Source organism: Oncorhynchus mykiss, chromosome 23 (genome assembly GCF_057628025.1).
Source record: "Oncorhynchus mykiss isolate SJ-2025 chromosome 23, ASM5762802v1, whole genome shotgun sequence".
NCBI lineage: Eukaryota > Metazoa > Chordata > Actinopteri > Salmoniformes > Salmonidae > Oncorhynchus > Oncorhynchus mykiss.
This window is the reverse complement of record NC_143044.1, coordinates 57,094,701-57,103,522: the sequence shown is the minus strand read 5'-3', so window position 1 is coordinate 57,103,522 and position 8,822 is coordinate 57,094,701.

The window sequence follows — 8,822 nt, the reverse complement described above, 5'->3', positions numbered from 1 at the left end:
GAGGATCAGACAGTAACTCTTGATCCAAGACATTTTAATGATGCTTTCAACGACTTAGACTCGCAAAGTAGTTTAATCACCACAGACAGGAGTTTGCCTGAGACAACTGAGACACTCAAGAGGCTCTGGCACTTTTAACATGATTCAGTCCATTAAAATGTCAGAGTCAAAATGTACATCTGGATATGACATGTCACATGCTGTGGCATGGATCCACAGAACAACCAAGCTGGATTCCTTCAGCTCTTATTCAGATCTCAATTATCTCATATATGACATGTCACATGCTGTGGCATGGATCCACAGAACAACCAAGCTGGATTCCTTCAGCTCTTATTCAGATCTCAATTATCTCATATATGACATGTCACATGCTGTGGCATGGATCCACAGAACAACCAAGCTGGATTCCTTCAGCTCTTATTCAGATCTCAATTATCTCATATATGACATGTCACATGCTGTGGCATGGATCCACAGAACAACCAAGCTGGATTCCTTCAGCTCTTATTCAGATCTCAATTATCTCACTGTCCATCTATTATGGTGGCCAACGTCAGCAATGTCAGGACCTCGTGGTCGACCAATAAGGTCTAAATAATGTGTTGTTCTGTACCGGATCTCTCTGTGGTCCACATTACAGGTTATGAGGTCTAAATAATGTGCTGTTCTGTACCGGATCTCTCTGTGATCCTCATTACAGGTTATGAGGTCTAAATAATGTGCTGTTCTGTACCGGATCTCTCTGTGATCCACATTACAGGTTATGAGGTCTAAATAATGTGCTGTTCTGAACCGGATCTCTCTGTGGTCCACATTACAGGTTATAAGGTCTAAATAATGTGCTGTTCTGTACCGGATCTCTCTGTGGTCCACATTACAGGTTATAAGGTCTAAATAATGTGCTGTTCTGAACCGGATCTCTCTGTGGTCCACATTACAGGTTATGAGGTCTTTTCAGCACGCAGTGTGAAGTCAATGAAGGGTTAATGTAATATATTCATCTCAGACATTTACAAGGAGAAACACATGGATCAATTAGCCGTTGTGTTTTTCTATCAAGCTTTACAGATCTTTAGACAAACATACAACATGTTACAAGAAGTAGTCCACATGATGACCCCTTCCTGTCAGTGAACTTCTCCAGCCAACGGCCACGTTCCCGAAACTGGGTGTCAGAATTACATGCAGACTAAAGTCGTTTTGGAATGTTACCCGCTGACATAGAAATGTCAAAGTATCAAACCCCAACTGCTGAGCTGTTGTTGACACTCCAATTTCATCCCATACAGTCGATAGCAGAGTTGCAAGAAGTACAGTCTACCAAAGCAACAGATGAGATACGAGCCCAATATGGCCATGTTCAGTGTCAGAAATACATCCAGCTTCCACAGCAATCTCTAAGGTAATTTAGCATTGCTTCGTTGCTTTGTTGGCAGATCTGCTGCTATTTGAGCCGTGTTCCAGAGGATACGGCCTCCTTCTTTATGGACGGCCTTATTTTTAGACTCACCAACTTGTTCATGGAATTAGGATCAGTCCACACCGTCCCCTCTCTCATCCTCCCAGAGCAGGCCAACCTGTACACAGACACAGGGGAAATACTGGCCATTTAATGGTAAAACCCTGTCCGACTCTAACATCTAGCAACTGGAAATAATCACAGTAAGTGACGCATGTCACACAGAGAACATACATAAAACTGGGAATCGCACACACATAAGAGTCTGGGGGAGCAGGGGACTCGTCCTAGCCAAGCCTTTAGTAGAGTCTGGGGGAGCAGGGGACTCGTCCTAGCCAAGCCTTTAGTAGAGTCTGGGGGAGCAGGAAACTCGTCCTAGCCAAGCCTTTAGTAGAGTCTGGGGGAGCAGGGGACTCGTCCTAGCCTAGCCTTTAGAAGAGTCTGGGGGAGCAGGGGACTCGTCCTAGCCAAGCCTTTAGTAGAGTCTGGGGGAGCAGGGGACTCGTCCTAGCCTAGCCTTTAGTAGAGTCTGGGGGAGCAGGGGACTCGTCCTAGCCAAGCCTTTAGTAGAATCTGGGGGAGCAGGGGACTCGTCCTAGCCAAGCCTTTAGTAGAATCTGGGGGAGCAGGGGACTCGTCCTAGCCAAGCCTTTAGTAGAATCTGGGGGAGCAGGGGACTCGTCCTAGCCAAGCCTTTAGTAGAGTCTGGGGGAAAAGGGGACTCGTCCTAGCCAAGCCTTTAGTAGAGTCTGGGGGAGCAGGGGACTCATCCTAGCCAAGCCTTTAGTAGAGTCTGGGGGAGCAGGGGACTCGTCCTAGCCAAGCCTTTAGTAGAGTCTGGGGGAGCAGGGGACTGGTCCTAGCCAAGCCTTTAGTAGAGTCTGGGGGAGCAGGGGACTCGTCCTAGCCAAACCTTTAGTAGAGTCTGGGGGAGCAGGGGACTCGTCCTAGCCAAGCCTTTAGTAGAGTCTGGGGGAGCAGGGGACTGGTCCTAGCCAAGCCTTTAGTAGAGTCTGGGGGAGCAGGGGACTCGTCCTAGCCAAGCCTTTAGTAGAGTCTGGGGGAGCAGGGGACTCGTCCTAGCCAAGCCTTTAGTAGAGTCTGGGGGAGCAGGGGACTCGTCCTAGCCAAGCCTTTAGTAAAATCTGGGGGAGCAGGGGACTCGTCCTAGCCAAGCCTTTAGTAGAATCTGGGGGAGCAGGGGACTCGTCCTTGCCAAGCCTTTAGTAGAATCTGGGGGAGCAGGGGACTCGTCCTAGCCAAGCCTTTAGTAGAGTCTGGGGGAGCAGGGGACTTGTCCTAGCCAAGCCTTTAGTAGAGTCTGGGGGAGCAGGGGACTCGTCCTAGCCAAGCCTTTAGTAGAGTCTGGGGGAGCAGGGGACTGGTCCTAGCCAAGCCTTTAGTAGAGTCTGGGGGAGCAGGGGACTCGTCCTAGCCAAACCTTTAGTAGAGTCTGGGGGAGCAGGGGACTCGTCCTAGCCAAGCCTTTAGTAGAGTCTGGGGGAGCAGGGGACTCGTCCTAGCCAAGCCTTTAGTAGAGTCTGGGGGAGCAGGGGACTGGTCCTAGCCAAGCCTTTAGTAGAGTCTGAGGGAGCAGGGGACTCGTCCTAGCCAAGCCTTTAGTAGAGTCTGAGGGAGCAGGGGACTCGTCCTAGCTAAGCCTTTAGTAGAGTCTGAGGGAGCAGGGGACTCGTCCTAGCCAAGCCTTTAGTAGAGTCTGAGGGAGCAGGGGACTCGTCCTAGCCAAGCCTTTAGTAGAGTCTGGGGGAGCAGGGGACTCGTCCTAGCCAAGCCTTTAGTAGAATCTGGGGGAGCAGGGGACTCGTCCTAGCCAAGCCTTTAGTAGAGTCTGGGGGAGCAGGGGACTCGTCCTAGCCAAGCCTTTAGTAGAGTCTGGGGGAGCAGGGGACTCGTCCTAGCCAAGCCTTTAGTAGAGTCTGGGGGAGCAGGGGACTCGTCCTAGCCAAGCCTTTAGTAGAGTCAGTGACAGCCCAATCCACTAGACGAGGCCAATGATCAACGTTTACAAGTGAAACACTTCACATCCAGTCACACTGTTTGGAAGACTGATTTAAATAATGGGGGAAATGGAAACTTTTGACTGGTACTGTATATCTTAAATGAAAACATTTTCATGAATAAGTCGATATAATCAACAAGCCCATTCAAAAGACAGGACCCAGAAGTATGACGCAGGACGACACCACTTGCAAATCGTATTAAGAGCAGCTGTAATGGGGCGTCATGGCGGTGCGGAAGGGACGTCATGAATAGGTCTCGCATCACCATCAGCACCCTAAAGAAATAATGTGTTTTTCACGCACGAACTCCATATACTGGAAACACCCGTACGGAACGACTAAGCCTAAGACTATGCATTTCATGAAATATAGAGTTTCTGGAGCTGGTACAAATGTGCACTGCTCATGCTATTTAAGATACAAACATTTTTAAATATTTTTAATTGTGTTTCCTTCTACACACACCTGGGTCTACTGTGGAGATCCCCTGCCAGTTTCCTATAGAGCACACACACACACACACACACACACACACACACACAGACACACACACACACACACACACACACACACACACACACACACACACACACACACACACACACACCACAGTAGTCTAGCCAGCCCATGGAGAAGCCCTTGCTGAGTCCTGCATTGATCCCTGTTTCCTAAAACACTGACACACTTTGTCTATAAATAGACTGGCCAACCACCTGTCAGAGAAAGCCTTCCCTACATGTTGACTCCCAGAGGTCAGGGTGGAGAGGTTAACTGTGTTGAATAGTTACACTACATGTTGACTCCCAGAGGTCAGGGTGGAGAGGTTAACAGTGGTAATTTAACTGTTTGTTTTGGACATTTTTCAGGCTCCTCCCATTTCCCTCCAGAATCTCTTTCGGGGATTCTACTAAGCTAACATATGGAATTGTCATTTCCCTCCAGAATCTCTTTCAGGGATTCTACTAAGATAACATATGGAATTGTCATTTCCCTCCAGAATCTCTTTTGGGGATTCTACACAGCTAACATATGGAATTGTTTTAAGATGGTCATACCATGGCTAATTGAGCTATTTCATTTTGAATTTTAGGAACCCTTTAGGTATACAAAATATATTTAAAAGTTGTCCTCTACTACAGTACATAGATGTGGAATTGCGACATAGTCGGATGTGGAGGGTTGAGACACGTCCGAGGCAAAAAAACTGATATTTGTAGATTAAATTGAAGGATTTTTATGGGTAGTTTTTGAATTATGCTAATTGTATTTAATCGGGGGCAGGGACATCGACCTTAGGGTGTAAACGATCTAGTTTGCTCGCACATTTTCTTGCCAAACTGTTAACTGAGTAGCTAGCGCCCAACACGTAAGAGACACAAAAAAAAAGTTTAAAAAAAAAAATCAAGTTTAACCGTTCATGACCATGAATTTGATTTGTTTCTGATTTCTTTTTAAACCTATGAATGTGGTTCAAATCTGATTTGAAAATGGTCTGTGATCTCCAGCATCCTTGGGATGTACCTAATCCCATATAAGTTTACATTTAAAATGGTTGAAGTTAAGGGTTAAGGTTAGGGCTAGGTTTAGGGTAAGGATAAGGGTTAGGGTTAGAGTTAGGGTTAGAGTTTAGGGTAAGGATAAGGGTAGGGGTTAGGGTTAGGATTGGAGTTTAGGGTAAGGATAAGGGTAGGGGTTAGGGTTAGGGTTAAAGTTTAGGGTAGGGTTAGGTTTAGGGTAGGGTTAGGTTTAGGGTAAGGATAAGGGTAGGGGTTAGAGTTAGGGTTAGGGTTAGAGTTTAGGGTAGGGTTAGGTTTAGGGTAAGGATAAGGTTAGGGGTTTAGGGTAGGGACGTCCCAAGGACCCCAGGTAGCACTGACCATTGAACATGTCAGATTCCAAGTGCTTTTGGGCTTCTCAGACTGCAAGAAAAATATCAGATTGGTGTCAGATGTGTGAACAAATAGGATTATGGAGCGAGGGCAAGTAGAGCAGACACATTGGACCCACATTGATGCCATTTCAATGTTGTGATTTTTTGATAGTTTCAGATTTAGTGTGGATTATGGATTCTGTGGATTAAGTGGATTATGAACAGGTTCTGAAAGAGGAAACAACTACCTGAGAGAGGAAGGTTAGCTAGAAAGCCACAGTCTGTATACCACATTACTGTATATTACAAAGCTCTACAGACATACATACATACTGTACAGACTGTACATACTGTACATACATTATTAGATCCTTGATAAATACTAAAGACTGTATAAAATAATTAATACAAATACTGATCTGTATTCTACGCTCTAAATTGTATTATTTTATACAAATGCAATTGCTCAGATAAATATATTTTGTGTAACAAGTAATAAAATGTAACAAGTAATAAAATGTTGGAACCCCCTGTTTGCAAAACACCAGCAGCCTCCCCTTGTGAGGATAACGACACTGAGCTTTTTCCTCAAATATTTTCTGAGGTGGAAGAACACATTGGCAGAGATCTTTGACCAGGTTTTCCACAACTGGGGTCCAACGCCGTCGGGGGGGTACGCCAAATAAAAACCTGATTCACATTTTTTTTAATTACAAAATGAATTTTCAATCAGTCCATTTATATTTTCCAACGGGGCTATACATTTTGGGTGAGGTTTTTTTCTCTCCTGAGTAACCTCGATTCACTGCCAAAAATACAATTACAATCTAGTGTTCAGCGAAATAACAACACAATGTCAACTACAGATAGCCTAGTCAAATGATGAACATCCAATCACATTAACCGTTACTCTCTTGCAGGATGAGAACTGATGAGAACTACATTGGCGCAAATATGATGAGAACTACATTGATTTGGGGTTCACTAACATTGGGAGTAGTGCCTTTCCTCAGCCACAGTGTGTTAAATGTTCAAAAGTACTATTTCACAACTCGATGAAACCTTCACTCTTGCGCAGACATTTAGAAACAAAATATGGTAATTTGAAAAATTAGCCACAGGAGTATTTTCAGCGAGAATTAAGACGACTTTTGAGTAGTAAGACATGTATAACAGCAACAGATGTCATTTATAAGAAGGGGCTAGAAGTGTCTTATATGGTGAGCTACCGAGTGGCCAGGACAGGCAAGTCCCATACTATTGTAGAAGACTTCATTCTTCCTGCTGCCGTGGATACGGCTGGGACAATGCTACGGGAAAAGGCCCAAAAAAACTATACAGACAATGCCTTCATCAAATAACACTGTTTCACGACGTATCAGTGACATGGCAGGAGATGTATTGAAACAATTACTGCTTCGCATACAAGCCAGTAAATTATATGCATTACAGCTGGATGAGTCAACAGACGTGGTGGGCCTGGCACAGCTCCTGGTATATGTCTGTTACAGCTGGATGAGTCAACAGACGTGGTGGGCCTGGCACAGCTCCTGGTATATGTCTGTTACAGCTGGATGAGTCAACAGACGTGGTGGGCCTGGCACAGCTCCTGGTATATGTCTGTTACAGCTGGATGAGTCAACAGCTGTGGTGTGCCTGACACAGCTCCTGGTATATGTCTGTTACAGCTGGATGAGTCAACAGACGTGGTGGGCCTGGCACAGCTCCTGGTATATGTCTGTTACAGCTGGATGAGTCAACAGACGTGGCCTGGCACAGCTCCTGGTATATGTCTGTTACAGCTGGATGAGTCAACAGACGTGGTGGGCCTGGCACAGCTCCTGGTATGTGTCTGTTACAGCTGGATGAGTCAACAGACGTGGTGGGCCTGGCACAGCTCCTGGTATATGTCTGTTACAGCTGGATGAGTCAACAGACGTGGTGGGCCTGGCAGAGCTCCTGGTATATGTCTGTTACAGCTGGATGAGTCAACAGACGTGGTGGGCCTGGCACAGCTCCTGGTATATGTCTGTTACAGCTGGATGAGTCAACAGACGTGGTGGGCCTGGCACAGCTCCTGGTATGTGTCTGTTACAGCTGGATGAGTCAACAGACGTGGTGGGCCTGGCACAGCTCCTGGTATATGTCTGTGACAGCTGGATGAGTCAACAGACGTGGTGGGCCTGGCACAGCTCCTGGTATATGTCTGTTACAGCTGGATGAGTCAACAGACGTGGTGGGCCTGGCACAGCTCCTGGTATATGTCTGTTACAGCTGGATGAGTCAACAGGCCTGGCACAGCTCCTGGTATATGTATGTTACAGCTGGATGAGTCAACAGGCCTGGCACAGCTCCTGGTATATATGTCTGTTACAGCTGGATGAGTCAACAGGCCTGGCACAGCTCCTGGTATATGTCCATTTCGTTTACGGGGGGTTCAATCAAGGAAGACATCTTCTGCAAACCACTGGAAATGAGAACAATAGGAGAGGATATTTTTTAAATACTGGGCAGCTTTGTGAAATCAAATTGACTTTTGTAGATGTCAAGATGTGTTGGTATTTGTACTGATGGAGCAAAAGCCGCACCTTGGGTCCACTGCAGCATCTACCAAGAGGCTCTTGGGTCCACTGCAGCATCTACCGAGAGGCTCTTGGGTCCACTGCAGCATCTACCAAGAGGCTCTTGGGTCCACTGCAGCATCTACCGAGAGGCTCTTGGGTCCACTGCAGCATCTACCGAGAGGCTCTTGGGTCCACTGCAGCATCTACCGAGAGGCTCTTGGGTCCACTGCAGCATCTACCGAGAGGCTCTTGGGTCCACTGCAGCATCTACCGAGAGGCTCTTGGGTCCACTGCAGCATCTACCGAGAGGCTCTTGGGTCCACTGCAGCATCTACCGAGAGGCTCTTGGGTCCACTGCAGCATCTACCAAGAGGCTCTTGGGTCCACTGCAGCATCTACCAAGAGGCTCTTGCTGCCAAGGGAATGCCTGACAGCTTGAAAGATGTTTTGGACACTACAGTGAAAATGGTTAACTTTGTCAAAGCAAGGCCCCTGAACTTGTGTATTTTCTGCACAATGCAATGATACGGGTAGAAACCATGTAACGCTTCTACAACAGACAGAAGTGCGCTGGTTATCAAGGGGCAAAGTATTGACAGGTTTTATTTAATTGAGAGACGAGCTTAAAGTTTTCTTTACTGATCATAATTTCACTTGTCTGACCGCTTATCCTTATCCTTATAAATTTCAATGGGATTAGGGACATCCCAAGGATGCTGGATATCACAGACCATTTTCAAATCAGATTGGAACCACATTCATAGGTGGTTTGAAATCAGAAGCAAATCAAATTCATGGTCATGAACGGTTAAACATTTTTTTGTCTCTTACGTGTTGGGCGCTAGCTACTCAGTTAACAGTTTGGCAAGAAAATGTGCGAGCAAACTAGATTGTTTACACCCTAA